This window comes from Protopterus annectens, chromosome 13.part0, assembly GCF_019279795.1.
Source record: "Protopterus annectens isolate FY-2018-M chromosome 13.part0, PAN1.0, whole genome shotgun sequence".
In the NCBI taxonomy this organism is placed as follows: Eukaryota; Metazoa; Chordata; order Ceratodontiformes; family Protopteridae; genus Protopterus; species Protopterus annectens.
In genome coordinates, this window is record NC_056747.1 from 151,583,138 (window position 1) to 151,600,190 (window position 17,053).

The window sequence follows — 17,053 nt, forward strand, 5'->3', positions numbered from 1 at the left end:
TTATTCTGGAAGGTGCGATAGCTTATTCTGCTGGTACATAGCAATGACGTGCTTAAGCCAAGTAAGAGGATAAAGATTAATTTCTGAAACAGGTTTACCTAATCTGGGCCCTGCAGCGCCACAAACAATTGATCCATTTGAGATTAATGGCACCGATTGATGATGACATGATTTGAAAGAAGGGTTGGCACGGCGTGGACACCCTATCCGGGCGTGGAAGACTGGGCGGCACTTGACACTCAAGGCCTGCAGCTAGATACTCTTCGCTGAGGTACTACTAGAAGTATGGTTTCCATGACAAAATTTCAAATCACATGAACGCACCGGCGGAGAACCTGTGAGACTGAAGCCCCAGGTCAAGTCCCAGTGTTCTACGGAGGCTTGATCGAGGTTTAACATGTAATACCCCCCCCTTCATGCTGTCTCTGCATAGGCGGTGATATAACTGAAGAATTATCAAGACCATTTTGAAAACTGGCTTATAGCTGCTAAATGTACAGTGATCGCTGAAGCCGAGGCCCCATGCAGTGTCAGGTAATATAGGATCTTTGAACAGCATTACAGAGAAAGGTTTAAGTTCTGCTTTGCCCAAATAGAGAGAACTCAGTCCATTTACTAGAATAAACTTTTCTAGTGGAAGGTTTCTGTGAGGCCAGAAGAATTTCACAAATTAGATGAGGCCATAGAAACTGAACTGAACCGCCTGACGGGCTAGCACGAGGCCGAGGATTACTTTGCTTCTCAACCCTCTGAGCTTGGAGAACTTTGGGATGAGGGGAAATGGGGGAAAAGCATACAGAAGACCCAGGGGCTAATCATGCATGAGAGTGTCCCTCGGTGGTTCCCCCTGAAGGGGGATCAGGGCAAAATAGCTTCTGCATTTGTAGTTTAGAGGGGAAGCAAACAGGTCAAGAGGCTTGCCCTGGCGCTAAAGCATCCGGATCTGTTACAGGGTTGAGGGACCGTTCATGAGGTATCAGGATATTCCTGCCTGAGATTGTCCACAATACAAGCTGAACCTAAGGAATGTGCATTGCTAAGAAAGCAGTTAAAACGCCCAGTGCCAAATCCTCATGGCTTCTCGACACAGGGTAAGACCTGGTTCCTACTTGCTTATTGATACAGCGATGATCTCTGACATGTTGTCTGACTGAATTGCAGTGGTCCCCTGAGGGAAGGGATGTATGGAAGTGGTAACGCTAAGAGAACTGCCTCAGTTCCAGGACATTTTGTGTGTGCGTTGGCCTCTATGAGGGATCAGGTGCCTTGGACAGTCTTTCCTGAAATGCCTCCCCAACCTAATAGTAAGGCCCCAGTCACGAAAGAGGAGAGTACCATACACCAACATTCACAGACTTCATCCACCATATAGCATTTCTTCCTTCCAACGGGTTTGTAAGGCGATCAGCGTGGTTGAGTGGGTAAGTTAGCAACCCACCATTGTAGCGGAAAGGAGCCACTGCAGGATTCTCATGTGCAGTCTCACAGTGGTACTAATCTAATGGAAGCTGCCATGGAGCCCATAAAAGTTGCAGTACAAGACATGCTGTGTACACAGGTCTGAGGAAGAAGGCCCAGGACGGCGTCTTATTTTCACAAAAGCCCGTGAGGAGAGAAGCTTACAGGATGTTAAAATAAAACCGCCCAATAAATTCCAGGTTCTTGGGGACATTTGAGATTTGTCTTTGTAGATTGTAATCCCCAAGCTTAGAGCAAGAGCTTGAGTTTAAGAGAGGCTGTGGACTAGAAGATTCCTGGTCAGAGCGGTAAGGAACCAATCATTTAGATAGGGAAACACCTGGAATCCCCAGAAGTCAGCGATGAGCTACCACAACTGCTACACATTTGGTGAACACTGCAAATGTCGGTGGCACAAAACAAGTGCCTGAACTGGTAGTGATTTATTTTATTTATTTATTTTAACGGTTGAATGGGAGTCCACTGATGGTAGGTCCATTTTCAGCAGAGGCCCGAGAAAAAGCTCCACAGTAAAAATGAACTGATAGTATACTGGGAGCTGCAAGTGATCCATCTTTGCGTAGTAATGCGGTCCTGAGTATCGGTATACATCCAGTTATCCCTCTCCTAGGAAGGGAAGAATGGACTGTATCGCGACAATCCAGAAATTTCTGAGGTTGAAATTTGTTCAACAGGCTGAGATCCAGGATTGGGTGCCGGTCCCCCATACTCTCTGCACCAAAAGGACTGAGTAAAACCTAGATCCCACCAGTGGGACTGGTTGATGACTTTTTTCCTTTAGCAGCTTTTCTACTTCAAAGCTAATTTCCTCTGATTGGTGGTACATTGGGGGTAAAATGTAATAAAATATATTAATATCTAGATATATAATTATTAATAAGGACTTAATTTCAACTGTATACAGTTAAAATTACAAGAAACTAATAATCACAATCTTATTAAAATGGAATATTTTTAATCACATATAGAGTACAGACTGATGTTAATTAAAATGATTATATTACTGGGTGATTCTGTACATTTTACAGACCTCACCTTCCAGATACATTTTTATTTAAAAAAAAACAGCTAAACAATTAGGCCTATTAAACTTTTTATGACCTCCATCCAAAGTCAGATTGAAGGCAAGCTAATTGCATAAGAACATGGAAAGTTTATATCCCTTCTCCTAGAATAGAACTCACATCATGCCTCAATTTTAAGACCATTTTTGTAATAAGATAATACTTGTGATATGAAAAAAATAAATTCAAGAATATATTATTGAAAAACTCAGCTTTAAATCAACAAGTTAGCATTGACATTTTTAGATAGTAAAATGTTGATCTTGAAGAATTACTTTAACTATGTCTATTTACCATTATTTATTTATTTTATTTTACATTTGTTAACCGAAGCTAGTTCTTTGGCTGGATACATGTCCATTTTCGTAGCAGAGGCCCGAGGGAGAAAAGCTCCACTTAACGCATCTAGTCAACTTATTAAATACAAAAGATTTCTAAACAATCAAATAACAAGATATCAAAGTTCAAAACCCCAAGCAGGCCAATTATATAAACATAAAAAGCAAATAAAAAGATCAAAAATTTTTATGAAGTTTAGTAGTGAGATGCTGAGGGATTTAATAAACAGGAAAAATAAAGACTGAGAGGCAATCTCTTGAATGATTGCCAGTAGTAAGACTGCTAGGTAAATGCAGAAGTTCTGGTAATAGACTGTCATATGGAGAGTAAAATAATATAAATATACATTTAAATATAAATTGCCTATGTAGAAATGAGAGAAAAAGCTGTGGTATATACTAGAAAAAGGTAGGGAGAAGTATATAAGAGATAAGTGAAGGTAGGAAAAGAAATGAGATGACAAGATGTAAATCTAAAGGAAGAGGCAAGAAAGAAAGAAATGTTAAAAGTGGGTCAGTAGAGGTATAACACGGTAAAGAAGCAACTATTAAAATTGAAGGTTGATGAGGATAACTACGGCAGAGCCTTTAGTCAGATTAGTACATGGGCATAGCCAGTGGCTTTGTAGGATGGTTTCCTTATTTTTTTTTGAAAAGGTGAGGAGAGCTTAGGGTGGCTGTGGTCTATGGGGTGAGTTGACCAACAAGATCCTGTGCTGGCAAAACAAGGAGCCACCTGCTTTATTGTGGGATTTGAGAGTAGTTACTTGTAGCTTCCTCCTTCTGTTGTATAGTTTGTTTCTGGATGGGGTCCACCAGACAGGATGCCTAACTTTGGAAGATTGGGTCTTGGTTTTATTTGGGATTGTATGATCCATGCATTCCTGAAGGTGTTCATAGAATGCGTTTATACAGGATTCAGCGGTCTGGGCCGTATTTTCCACAGGCCCGGGGGCTTTGAAGGATTCCACCTCGGTTTTGAGGAGTGGGAAATGTGCTTTAGAGAAGTTTTTCACTGTGGTTTTCTGGGCAGGGGTTGGGGTCGGGATGTGAATATCTAGTGAGATTACTTTATGGTCTGATCTTACCAGTGAGGGATACACTTCTGGTCTGGAGAATAGAGTCCCCATGTTGGTGATGATCAGATCCAGTATGTTTTCCCCTCTTGTGGGAGTGGCAACAAGTTGTTCCATAGCATTTGAGTTTATAAATTCTAGGAACCTTTGGGCTAGGGTGTTGGAGCTACAGTAATGCTCCCAGTCTATGTTAGGGTAGTTGAAGTCGCCCAATATAATGGTGTTTGGAGAGACCTTCATATTTTCCAGTGTTCTCAGGAAGGCAGAGTGAGGTTCCTGGATTTGGGAGGGTGGTCTGTAGCAGGCTATAAACTGGAAGGCAGTTTTACCCACTGTTAGTTGCACATGGATAGTCTCTGATGCTTCGTGCTGTGCCACCAACCTGGAGGTGTGGGTATCTTTGACGAATATTGATACTCCCCCTCCTTTTGTGGTTCGGTCCAAGTTTTGGGGCCGAAAAACATGGTATGAGGTATAACCTGGTAGTGCTGGGGTGCGCTCGGGAGCCTTGAACCAGGTTTCTGTTACTGCACAGATATCGATGTTCTCCATGCTAAGGAGAGTTTCGAGTGCATGCATCTTGAGGTTTAGACTTCTGGTGTTGAGTAGCATTACTCTTAGTTTCTTATCCCTTGCGATACCTATGGAGGTGGGTTTGTCTTTTGAGCCTTGCCTAAAAAGGCACTATGGGGGTGGCAAGAGCCTTTGCCAATATCCGAAAGCCCAGGGGTGACAGGTGCAAGCCGTCCCTAGCGAAGCATTGTGGCTTGTCGAGCATGTCATCCCAGGCAGACAGGCATTGGATCCCCTTTGAATGACAACAATACTTAAGCCAATTGTTGAAATTGATCATCTTGTCTTCATATTGTGGCATCATTCTTGGTGAGGGTAAGATGCTACACAAGGTCAGGGTCATATTGGCCTGGGCTACATGCTCAGAGAGCTCCTCTATGTCTCTTTTCATGTAGTCCAGGGAGGTACGTCACAGGTCATTCACACCAGCATGGACAATGACTGAGTCATATTTGTATTTATCTGCAACTAAAAATAATTTGATACAAATGGGGAATATCAATCAAAAATATAACTGCTTGTACATGATATACTATTAACTGCTACCCTATTAAACAATTATTTCATAGACACAATTCAAAGACTAACTCAATCCAGTCCCACTCCCATTCTCTGCCCCCACCTCACAGTCTATCTTCCTCTTAACACTTTCTCCTTACAATCTGTTCCCATTTCCTTTATTAAATCCCAACTGAACAAACTCAAACCCTGCTCAACCTCTGCTGACAATCTACTTCCACACTTCCTTAAAATTGCTGCCAACTCTATTGCCTACCCTGTTTCTATCCTTATTAATCGCTCTGTCACTGAGGCTCTCGCCCCCAACATATGGAAATCCTTTTACACAAACCCACTCCACAAGGGAGGCAACTCATGAGGCATCAGGATATTCCTGCTCAGATTGTCCACAATAAGGTTGGAACTCCAAGGCATGTGCATTGCTATAAGAAAGCAGTTGGAAACTACCGCCCAGTGCCAAATCCTCATGGCTTCCCGACACAGGGGGTAAGACCTGGTTCCGCCTTGCTTATTGATACAGCGGATGACTGACATGTTGTCTGACTGAATTGCAGTGGTCCCCGAGGGAAGGGATGTATGGAACGCTTGCAACGCTAAGAGAACTGCCCTCAGTTCCAGGACATTTATGTGCAAGTTGGCCTCTATGGGGGACCAGGTGCCTTGGACAGTCTTTCCCTGGAAATGCCCCCCCAACCTAATAGTGAAGTGTCCATGGTCACCGTGGAAGACAGTAAGGTCGACATCAACGATTCGTTTGCGGCTTCATCCACCATAGCATTTCTTCCTTCCAACAGTTTGTAAGGCGTATCATGGGGTTGAGTGGGTGAGTTAGCAATGACCATTGTGCGGAAAGGAGCCACTGCAGGATTCTCATGTGCAGTCTCGCCAGTGGTACTAACGTAATGGCAGCTGGCATGGAGCCCAAAAGTTGCAGTACAAGACATGCTGGTACACAGGTCTGAGGAAGAAGGTCTAGGATTTGGTGTCTTATTTTCAAAAGCCTGTGAGGGGGGAAGAGAAGCTTGACAGGATGTTGTGTTGAAAACCGCTCCAATAAATTCCAGTGTCTTCGTTGGGGACATTTGAGATTTGTCTTTGTAGATTGTAATCCCCAAGCGAAGAGCGAGAGCTTGAGTTTAAGAGAGGCTGTGGACTAGAAGATTCCTGGTCAGAGCGGTAAGGAACCAATCGTTTAGATAGGGAAACACCTGGAATCCTTGTAGTCGAAGATGAGCTACCACAACTGCCACACATTTGGTGAACACTCGGGGGGCTGTCGAGAGACCAAATGGCAGTGCTGTGAACTGGTAGTGATTTATTTTATTTATTTATTTAAATTTGTTGAATGGGAGTGTCCGACTGGATGTAGGTCCATTTTCAGCAGAGGCCCGGGGAGAAAAGCTCCACAGTAAAATGAACAGACAGTAGTTACATTGGAGCGGTGATCCATCTTTATGGGGTAGTACGTGTCCTGGAGGTCTATAGAGCACATCCAGTTATCCCTCCCTAGGAAGGGAAGAATGGACTGTATCGTGACAATCCAGAATTTCTGAGGTTGATAAATTTGTTCAACAGGCTGAGATCCAGGATTGGGTGCCGGTCCCCTATAATTTCTGGCACTAAAAAAGGACCTCGAGTAAAACCCAGATCCTGTCTGGTGGGACTGGTTGGATGACTCTTTTCCTTAGCAGCTTTTCTATCTCTAAAACTGCTAATTTCCTCTGATTGGGTGGTACATCGGGGGTAAAATGTAATAAAACATTTTCAATATCTAGATATAATTATTAATAAGGACTTAATTTCAATTGTACAAGTTAAATTACAAGAAACTAATAAATACACAATCTTATTAAAAAATGGAATATTTTAATCACATATGAGGACAGACTGATGTTAATTAAAATGATTATATTACTAAAGATTCTGTATATTTTACAGACCTCAATTCTTCCAGATACATTTTATTTAAAAAACAGCTAAATTAATTAGGCCTATTAAACTTTTTATGACCTCCATCTAAACTCAGATTGAAGCAAGCTAATTGCATAAGAACATGGAAAATGATGGTCCTAGTTTTCCTAGAATAGGAACTCACATCATGTCTTCAATTTTAAGACGATTTTTGTATTGGGTGATAATACTTGTGATAGTATATGAAAAAAAATAAATTCAATAATATATTATTGAAAAACTCAGCTTTAAATCAACAAGTTAGCATTGACATTTTTAGATAAAGTAATTCTTCAAGATCAACATTTTACTAGGTCTATTTACCATCATTCCAATATCATCTACAATGGGTTTTAATAACAGTGCCAATATTGAAAGCATGCTGAATCTACAAGAAAAAGATTTGACATTTTGGTCTAATTATCTTAATGGTTATCTTTTTACACCCACGGATAATATATTAAGTTAGATAATTCAAACTGTTTTTTTTTTAATATAAAAAACAGATACACTTTTTGGTTAATATTACTCTAATGTTGAAGATAACAAGAGAAACGATTCCTGCTTATTGGATTACTGTTGCTCCATAATTAGGGAAGTTTACACAGCAAAAACTACTTTTCTAGATGATATAAAAATAACAGTAAGTGCAGATCCAGAATGGCAAGTTTACGCAAGGACCAGTGCTCTCCATCATCTCAAACTCTTACTGCTAAAGATAATACAAGGGACTTAAAGAGTCTTCCATTATTTCTCTGTGTCTCATAATCCACCCTGCAACTTAAGATTCAGGGAGAAAAAGGAGGCAAGTCAGTAAATAATGGCAATAATTAAAGTTGTATACGTTTTTACTTCTGATAATGTTTGCCAGTTCACATTCTCTTATTCTGTCAACTTCAAATGCTGATTGTATTAATATTTTAAAAACTGTACCTGATTATTTCTGGATTTGTTCCTGATTCTAGCAGAAAGAAAGAAAGAGGTTGAAAGCTGTGTTTCCAAGAATTCTGACAGTTTGGTATGTACCTCTCAAATGTTCCTGAAGGTTACAGACAACGTTTCACACTTCATATTGTTCGGAACAATGTAACAGTTTAAAAAAAAAGTCATGGATATAGGCCTTTTTCCACCAGTTATTTTTAGACTTGTATGTGTTTCTTGATGATGAGAGATAGGGACAAGTTGGTATACAGCAGATCTGAGATGTTATTCAAACATTTGGAGAGCTACACACACAAAAAAAAGGTCCAGTATTCTCCATTATCACCAAGTAGTCTTATAAAAATTCAATATCAACATTGGACTTGCATAAACCAATGTGAACTGCTTGATGTAAGTAACAATGAAAATAAATTATTAATTTTAACAGTTGGTCAAATGAATTCTTTATCTTGAAAATATTTACACAAAACTGGTTATAGCACCATTCTAAAAATAAAAAAAGATGAACGACAATGACATAAGTTGCTGCTAATGTAAGAACGTTATAAAGGCAAACTGGCAACACATATTCCCGGACTGCAGTAAGTTACGAAAATTTTGTGAGGATATTTTAAAATTGTTGGAGATAATGGAGAGCATTAGGCTGTGTGTAAGTCGCGATTTCTCTCTTAAATTACTACATATGCTGATCTGAGATATGCAAGTTTTTTTTTTACTTCACTTTAAAACTTAACAGAATAACTTTTACTTCACAATGCATTTTCAGAACAAAAGAATAGGGGTATATAATGCCTGTCATTGTATATTATCATTTGCGATTTAACAGAGAATCAAACAATGTATGTGAGATGCAGCACAGGGAATTATTTATATTGAGACATGCCAGGATGTGTAGCAAGCACCACCCCTGGAATGACATGGGCCAACTTTATAATGTCAGACACTAATTTTTCAAGAAATGAATCTTAAGGAAATGAGAACAAAAAAATAAACAAATAACATTGTGGACTCTACTGGGGAACTTAGGGCCTCAGTACTCCCACAAAAGGACTGCAAGGCACTTAAAACTGTTTATAACAGAGGTTTGCAGCCCCCTTATCAGATGTTTGTGGTTGTCTTTCACAGACATTAACTCAGTAATTCCTGATTTAAAGTTTCACATTTTTATAATTAACCCTCTTAAACTTTTTAATGTTCAAAAAATGCAGAATTAGGATAACAAGTAAAAAAACCTGCCAAACACTTTACTGACAGCACTGTCGACACTTGCATGAAGCACAGTGGTGCATCCTTAAGTAAACAATCACCACGGCACAATCATTGAGGTTATAAACTTAAACAGAAACAACAGTTTTTGCATCTTTTAAGAAGTAGGATTACAAGGGACGGGGTGAGAATATGAGTTAAAAATCAGAGACATTAAAAACTTAATAGAGCTACAGGTTTTGCATCACATGCATTTTCGTGAACAGTAAGTATGAAACTATAATGTCTGACTTTAATGACAGACTGTAATTCTCAGTAGTTTACCAGAAAATCAAACATTTTTAGAAGAGAAAAGATGAAATTATGAGGCAAAATCTTAGCTCTGCAAAATCGTACAGATGTACAAATGCTTTAAGTAATGGAATGGTTAGAAGAGGCAGTGATTTTTCAATTGTTAGTAACAAGGCTTAGAATTTTAAGATAGTAGTACACAGCTGGGCGATATTTTACTTGAAGGCCACACCTTTTGCTCAGAAGTGGGCGTGTCGCGAATGACTGACGACCAGGTCTGCATATCTAATGAGCCATGATTGACATGGCATTCTAATCAGCTGTTGCTAAAAGTGTCAGTGAATCCCACAGGAAACAATCTCATTACTGGCTTCTGAAGATTGAAGACAATAAATTAAAACAAGCCTGTAAAAGCATTACCCCTTAAACAGAAGAAACTGATGTAACTGCACATTATACACTACCGATCTTGGATCACTGCTCTACAATACGTCTGTTTACTGCTTGTCAGATCATAAAACAGTATACCCGCTTCCTCTGCAAAAGACATGTTTTGATCTAAGAGGTGGGGAGGTAATCCCATTGATCAAAAGTAAAAACAATTCCTGGAGGATGACCATCTCAATGTCAAAAAAAATTACATAACCCAGAATCGTAACAGCATTATTACAAACATCCATAAATACAGTACGTTGCCATGGCAGAGACAAGTTTAAACCCAATGAAATGCATCAATTGCATACTAACATTTATAGTTTAAGCAAATGAGACCATGAAAACAAACCACAGCATGCACCAAAAATGTGAATTAAACTGTTTCTAAACATGTCTAAAGCACGTTCTGCACAATGAAAGACATGCTAAATTTTATTTCGAAATGTGTGGTAAAACTATTATACTTGTGTTTACTATTATACTTTGCAGAGGGTACTCACATCGGTCAACTGTTTACATGACTAAAACAGCCATGTTAGTAAATTAAATAAAATAAATTTTAAGTATTATTATAACACGTGATTTACGGAAGATGAACTACTTAAAAGATGCTCATGAAATACCATACGTACATCACACGCAACACAAATTATTAAAGACTATCTTACAGTGTTGACTTTAGGGATAGTAACACTAGATTCTACATACCAGAAACATATGCTAGTGTCGCTATTGAGGGAATGCATATTCATTAGTGCCCGATTACGAAATAGCACGGGGTGGGTTTTGGGCGGAGCTTGCTACTGCGCATCTGGTGAGGCTCTCAAGTAAAATATCGCCCAACAGCTGTCTACATTATTGTATTATTGCAATTTTTAAAGGCTTTGTGGTCAGATAATTGTAATTTAACAAGAGCTTTAACACTTATTATTCTTTAATTCCTGGATGCATTAAAATGCCATAACACTCATTAGTCTTTATTAAATTATCACTTAAGACATAGGCAAACATACATTAAAAGAAAAGAAACATACCAATTTAACATTTTCCAGTGATATTGTAGTTGAGGGCCTCACCAGATGCGCAGTAGCAAGCCCCGCCCAAACCCCCCCGATATGTCATTCATGAATATGCATTCCCTCCGAATGTACAACCGAAAAAAACCTGCACTGACATTGTAATATGACAGACCGTAAATTGTTTACCAACATCTGTAATTGACAAGTTTTATTGCACTAATAATATATACCTATAATCAGCAAAGAAATGAAACCGTCAAAACACATGTCATCAGGCTTTTTACTGTGTAGCATCATAGCTTTCTTTGTCAGAGTCGGAAAGCGATGGTTCACTGTCCCAATTAATGTCCAAATGGACTCTTTTTATTTTGTGCAGGTGTCACAGCCTACTCTTCCTCAGTATCATTGGCAGGACCTTTTACTAAGGACAGCTTTCCTGGGCAATACTGAATTAACCGTTTGTGTACATTTAATATTTTCATATCATGTATGCACGAGCAAATGAAATATGCAGAGTGGGTTGTCACTCAATTTACGACACGCCCACTTCTGCGCAAAACAAACTGGTGAGGCCCTCAACTACAATATCGCCCATTTTCCATTTAAATACAATATACATCACAAATACATTATTTGCAACTATCATCAGACCAACATTACAAAAAATGCTGAATCCCTGCATTTCCTTGAAGCTCACTCCTCCTCAACATTGTTATGCATGTACTGTTCCCACAATTTCCATTTACTTACATGCAATTTGCTCCTTTATTTTAAAGCTCCATCTTCTAGTTCAATGCCTCATATACAGTTGGTGTAGACTTTAATGTCCTTTCTAGTAACTGCGTTTTTGACAGCCAAAAGTATTTAACTTAATAAGCCCTTACTGTGTACAGGTAAACTCAGATCCTGTATCCCAACTCCAGAATAATGTCCTTACTTGCAGCCATTTGCTCACCCAATATTTCTGATAGAGTACTCTGCTGGGAATTTTTTAAATTTGCCAACTTATTGGACTCCCCAAACCCGTAAAAATACCCATTAGTGTCGGGGGTTTCTAGCAATTGAAAGAAAAATAATAATAATAAAATGTTGAAAAAAAAAAAACATTCTTTCTTGGAGTTCCATGGTTTATCCACTCCAGTATATCAAAAACAGATAATTACTATGTAGTTAACGAACTAAGAGAAGTGCACTTAATTTTAAACTTTTTACTAGAGAAATATGCTGATGGATTTTATTTATTTATTTATTTATTTTATTTTAGGCTTGTCTGGCTGGATTTTCAGCAGAGGCCCGGGAGAAAGCAAAGAAGAACAAAAGACATATAGAAACTCCATATGATGCAAAGAGGCAGCAACAAAATATTCTGTACAAGGGACAATATTATACAAGACATCAAAATTATATTAGGCAATAATTAGCAGTTGTACAAAAGGTACTCATGGGCTCTGGAAGCAAAACACAGGCATAACACAGGATTTCAGAATAACAATAATTATGTATTATACTTGGAATTTTTATAAGTTCCATACGATTAGTTTTTACACTACCACCAACAACTTGTATAGTTATCCCATGCAATTAAAAAAAATCCATTGGACCTACAGAACTCAGTGAAGGAACAGGCGTCAGGTTGCTGAGCAACAGCTCACCCTGCGTTCTCGTGGCAGTTAAATGAAAATGGGACGTACTGAAGAGTCAACACTACGGACTGTTGTCTCTACTATTCTGGATGCCGGTTTCATGTTTCTTCTTCACCATCACCACGGCTACTTTGTACAGCCGGTCACTGGCCCATAGCTTGTACAAAAATGAATATGGGAATAGTGAAGAACTATTACCTTAATTCACCTAATCGCTTAGTTTTACAGCCTACTTACCAGATTATAATCCCCGGATCTTGCCTCCGATCTCGACAGTAACTGCCATATATCAGTCTATCCCTCCCATTATCGGGACAACTCTTTGAAAGGATGCAGCCAACTATGATACAGTAAGTATGTTTACAAGACTGAAAACTGCGCAATAGCAAACCCTGCCTCTAAACCGTGAAAGCACACCCAATACGAGATGATTGACAACACTTTGTCCCGTCTGTCACAGAGTCACTGCGCGAGTAGGTTGCAGAAGAGGGACATAGTGTGTGCAGTAGCAAACCCCGCCTCTTTTAAGAATAGTTGCTCGATAACCGAGATGTAATGCATCTGTCTAGTTTGGAGTTCCCGCCCAAAGATGTGGGAACTAGTTCTTTGGATCATTCTGTTAAACTCTCTCACGGAACTTTAATTTAAAATCGCGTTCGTAGTCGAGCATTTATTGGATAGCACATCTTCCGTTTTCTCAAATAATAGTGTTGATTGGCCAAAGAAAGAAAAGAAAGAATAAAATGAAAATAATAACAATTTTATAAAATTTTGCAGGAAGATATCCTGTTTAGTTAAATAAACACTAGCCAGTAGTTTCAGAACGAATCTGAAAAGGTAAGTGCAAGAGTGAGTCCGGAATGAAGCAGAAGTTACCAGCATTATAGTTTGTTTTTTTTTTTTTTTTTACAGTATTTACACTGCACGTCGGTTTTGTCACTGTCATTCCCTGTCCTTTTCATTTGACTTCTATAGAAGATGCGTATAACCACGGCATTTATGAACAATAGGCCACAGTTCTGAGAATAACTTGCATGCCGTCGTTTAAAGAAAATTGAAGTATGCAGTTTGCAAATATTATCACGCCAGAGTGCAAACTAGCAAACGTCTGAGAAAATTGGTTCACGCAATGTTTATATTTTTGAACTTTTGATATGCATAAAGTATTCCTTTTAAGTTGTTTTAGTGTTGCACGTGACTCTGCAAATCTGATCAAGTAGTAAGTTGACCGAAGAAAAGTTTTATTACATTGTAAACGTAGGCTTTCCTAGCGTAACATTCGTTTTGCGGTGCTGTCAAAATATGCGTATTTTTCAAGTTCAGTCTGATGCTTTTTATTTGTTAAATGCGTGGTAAGAATGGAACAGTTTTATGCAGTCTTTAGCTTATATTTTTGTAATTTCATGACAAGTTTTTTTCTTTTACCATCTGTCAAGAGATTCAGTCTTTACCCATAACTTTTCTTTGAAGTTAGAAATAACGTGTACTTCCATAAGGAGGTACAAAACTAGTTTGATGTAAATTACAGTAGTAGTGTATAAGGTAGCAGTCAAGCTAAATTAGTTAACACATCGAGTAGGATATTTTTGGATGAAGGTGTTTGAAAGGTTGAATTATCTGTAAATTCCATACCTTTAGTCGAGGCTTTAAGACAGTGTCTTAATTTTTTGAGATCCAGTGCATTGATTATGAAAAATGAAACCGGCGAGAACCCCTGCTGCATAGATGCCAAACATTTTTATATTGTCTTTGTGTGTGTGATCTGTCTGCATCTTTTGACAAGGTTGGACATTGTCTCTTACAGTGATTTAGGTTTTGTTGTGGTTTGACCTTTACTCTTTTTGGTTGGAATGCTTTCTTCCCCCTTTTTGACGTTTTCTCTTTTTATTTTATTTGTGCTTTGTTGACTTGGTTAATCCAGCTAGACAAGTGGTCTTCTCATAGGGGAGCATTGAAGTGATATTCCTTTTGAAGGGAGATTTGCCTTGATGCTGAGGAAATTCTCCTGCACTTGGGTAAGTGCAATGACCTCTTTTACATTATACCACCAAGTAACCTGACATGTTTTGAAGTGTAAAAAATGATCTCAAGTATTCTGGGTGGGACGTAGAACCTGTAGTCTTTCTGATCTTTCAGCATCAGAGGTGATTGTACTACCTTTTGAGTTTTATGATACTGTCAGAGGATTCCCAGGAGATTAGTGTGTGTGTGTGTGTGTGTTATTATTTTCTCCACTTCTCTTCCTATGGGGTATCATAAGAGTTTCATTTTGGGTAAACTTTACTACTTATATGCATATTTCTTCGGGGAGATTTTATTAGGTGGAGAGGTGTGTGGAGTCAGGAGCGGCCTTAGATCAACTGATGCCTTAGGCAAAAGGGCTCCACGGCGCCCCTCCACACCACCCGGTGCCCCCGCCCTGGTCTACTTACACCAAATAAATACTGGAAAAGCGCCCCTAGTAGATTGGCGGCCTGTGTGGCTGCCTAGTTGGCCTATGCCTAAGGCTGGCTATGTGTGAGGTGAGCAGAGGATTATCTCTTCTCTCATGAGCATATGAAAGTCGTCATTTCTCTAGCAGATGTGGACCAAAATTCATCTTTGGATGAAGATTAATCGATTGAAACTTGACATATGTATATACGACTGTGACATTTAAAGCTGATCTTCTGGAATTGGAGTAAGGACACACAGGGTTGTGGTGAGATAATCAATGTCTGGAATTACTAGTAGAGTGTTTGATTAATGTCAGTAGATCAGTAGTCCTGGTTATAAATCAACTATATAACTTTCATAAAAAATCTAAAAAAAAAACATTTTTAAGGGGGTCATGCCCCCTCTGCACCCCCTGTGTAGGTGGGACACCCCCCAAATGTAAATATATCTACTCTGAGGTTGTACAGCAGTGGAGAAAAGTAAATTCTCTACTGTTGTCAAAACTGCTTTCGGCTATACATTTTTGACCGATTTGCATTTGATTGAGCTATCTTTGTTATAATGATCTATTCCCGGTGATTGCAACGTTTTATCATTGATTTAGTGCTTTTTGGTGTGTTTACACATCTTGGGTAATAAAGAACAAGGTCAACCTAATCACTAGAAACACAAGGAAGATGGTAGATTTGGTTCGGTGCAGACAAATGCATAGTATTGCACTTGAGCCTTTGGAAGAGTGGAATTGATGACGACAAAGCACAAAATTAATCTAGAGGGTAATAAATTCTAAAATGGGCACACAGGAAGTGGAGTAAGATGGCAGTGATGGCAACATATAGAATGCTGGGGAATATTTTCAGAGAGATAGATGGTAGAAGAAAGAAAGGTAATGCTTTCTGTCAGACTGCAGCTTGAGTATTTTGGAGTTTTGGAAAGCATCCAAGGAAAGGGTCATCAGGCTGCTTGAAGGAGTCAAAAGGAAAGCTACCATAAAGGTGGGATGGTGAAGTATGGTGAGACTAAAGGAGCAGCAGTACATCTCATTAAAGAAAAAAGATTGGGGGAGCAGTACACAGTCTTGTAAATTGAGTCATAGGCGTGTACTGTGCTAATGGCCCTGGAGCCTTTACAAGCCTAGCCCATGGAAGTGCCCTTGCATCACGCCACGTGATGTTAGTTCCCTGTGCCTGTATCAAGTAGAGCCACTGGGGTGATCCCCGAGGTGAACTTTCTATTACCCATCCACTCATCAAGATTTCTCTTGAAGAAGGACGGCGAGGTGCTCTGCTTGACATGTATGGGAAGTCTATTCCAGAGCATGAGCAGTCTCTAGGTGAGGAACCTGGCCCTCCAGCATGTTTTGTTAATTGTGTTAATGAGGTTGAGGTGTCTGGAGCATGTGGTGCAGAGGGATTGGGATTTCTTTAGATGTAGCATTTCTAACAGTGCTGGGTCAGACATGGCTTTGTAAGTCAGCCAAAGATCACCTCTAAGTAGGCAATTTGAGACAGAGAATAGCTGGAGTCTTTTGAGTCTGTCCATGTAGGACATGTGTTTTATGCATAGGATCATCTCTGTGAGATGCATCTGTGGCCTCTCCAGCTGTTGCGGGTGTCTAGTGAGATACATGCCAAATGGGGCATTATACTCGATGATTGGTCTAATGAGGGAAGTGTAGAGAGAGACACTAACCTCTTTCTTCCTGGATGCAAAACCCTTGGTAATGAGATGTGCCACATAGAAGGACTTTCTGACCATAGTGGCAATGTGGTGGTTGAAGGAGAGGTTGCTGTCAGCTGTGTCCCCATATCTCTTATAATGCCTTCAGTGTTCAGCGGGCTCCCATTGATGTGGTAATAAGTGGAAATTTGAGTTTTTACCAAAGGAGATGACACATTTTTTGGCGTTAAGTTTAAGGCAATGGTTTCGACACCAGTCATTGGTCTCAGTGAGGCCTTACTGTAGGATGTCTACATCACTTGGGGAGGTAGTAATGGCTCCCAGCCTGCAGTTGTCTGCAAACTTGGTCATCCGGAGTCCCTTTTTGTTGGTCTGGACTTCTGAGAAGTAGATGCTGAACAG

The 17,053-nt window shown here is 39.5% G+C and overlaps 2 protein-coding genes across 3 annotated transcripts in view; one reads left to right on the plus strand and one right to left on the minus strand.

Moving 5' to 3' along the window:
• The window catches only part of CCHR13.PART0H19orf44 (chromosome chr13.part0 C19orf44 homolog), an 822,089-nt gene extending 809,026 nt beyond the window's left edge, over positions 1-13,063 (minus strand). Inside the window, exon 1 of the mRNA XM_044090741.1 lies at positions 12,773-13,063. The gene's annotated coding sequence lies outside the window, so the exon portion shown is untranslated. The remainder of the gene's footprint in view (positions 1-12,772) is intronic.
• Positions 13,064-13,202: 139 nt separating this feature from the next.
• SIN3B (SIN3 transcription regulator family member B) overlaps positions 13,203-17,053 on the plus strand; it is a 1,843,877-nt gene continuing 1,840,026 nt past the window's right edge. Inside the window, exons 1-2 of one of the 2 annotated variants that reach the window (XM_044090740.1) lie at positions 13,203-13,372; positions 14,457-14,550. The gene's annotated coding sequence lies outside the window, so the exon portion shown is untranslated. The remainder of the gene's footprint in view (positions 13,373-14,456; positions 14,551-17,053) is intronic. The other variant, XM_044090739.1, reaches the window with a different exon arrangement.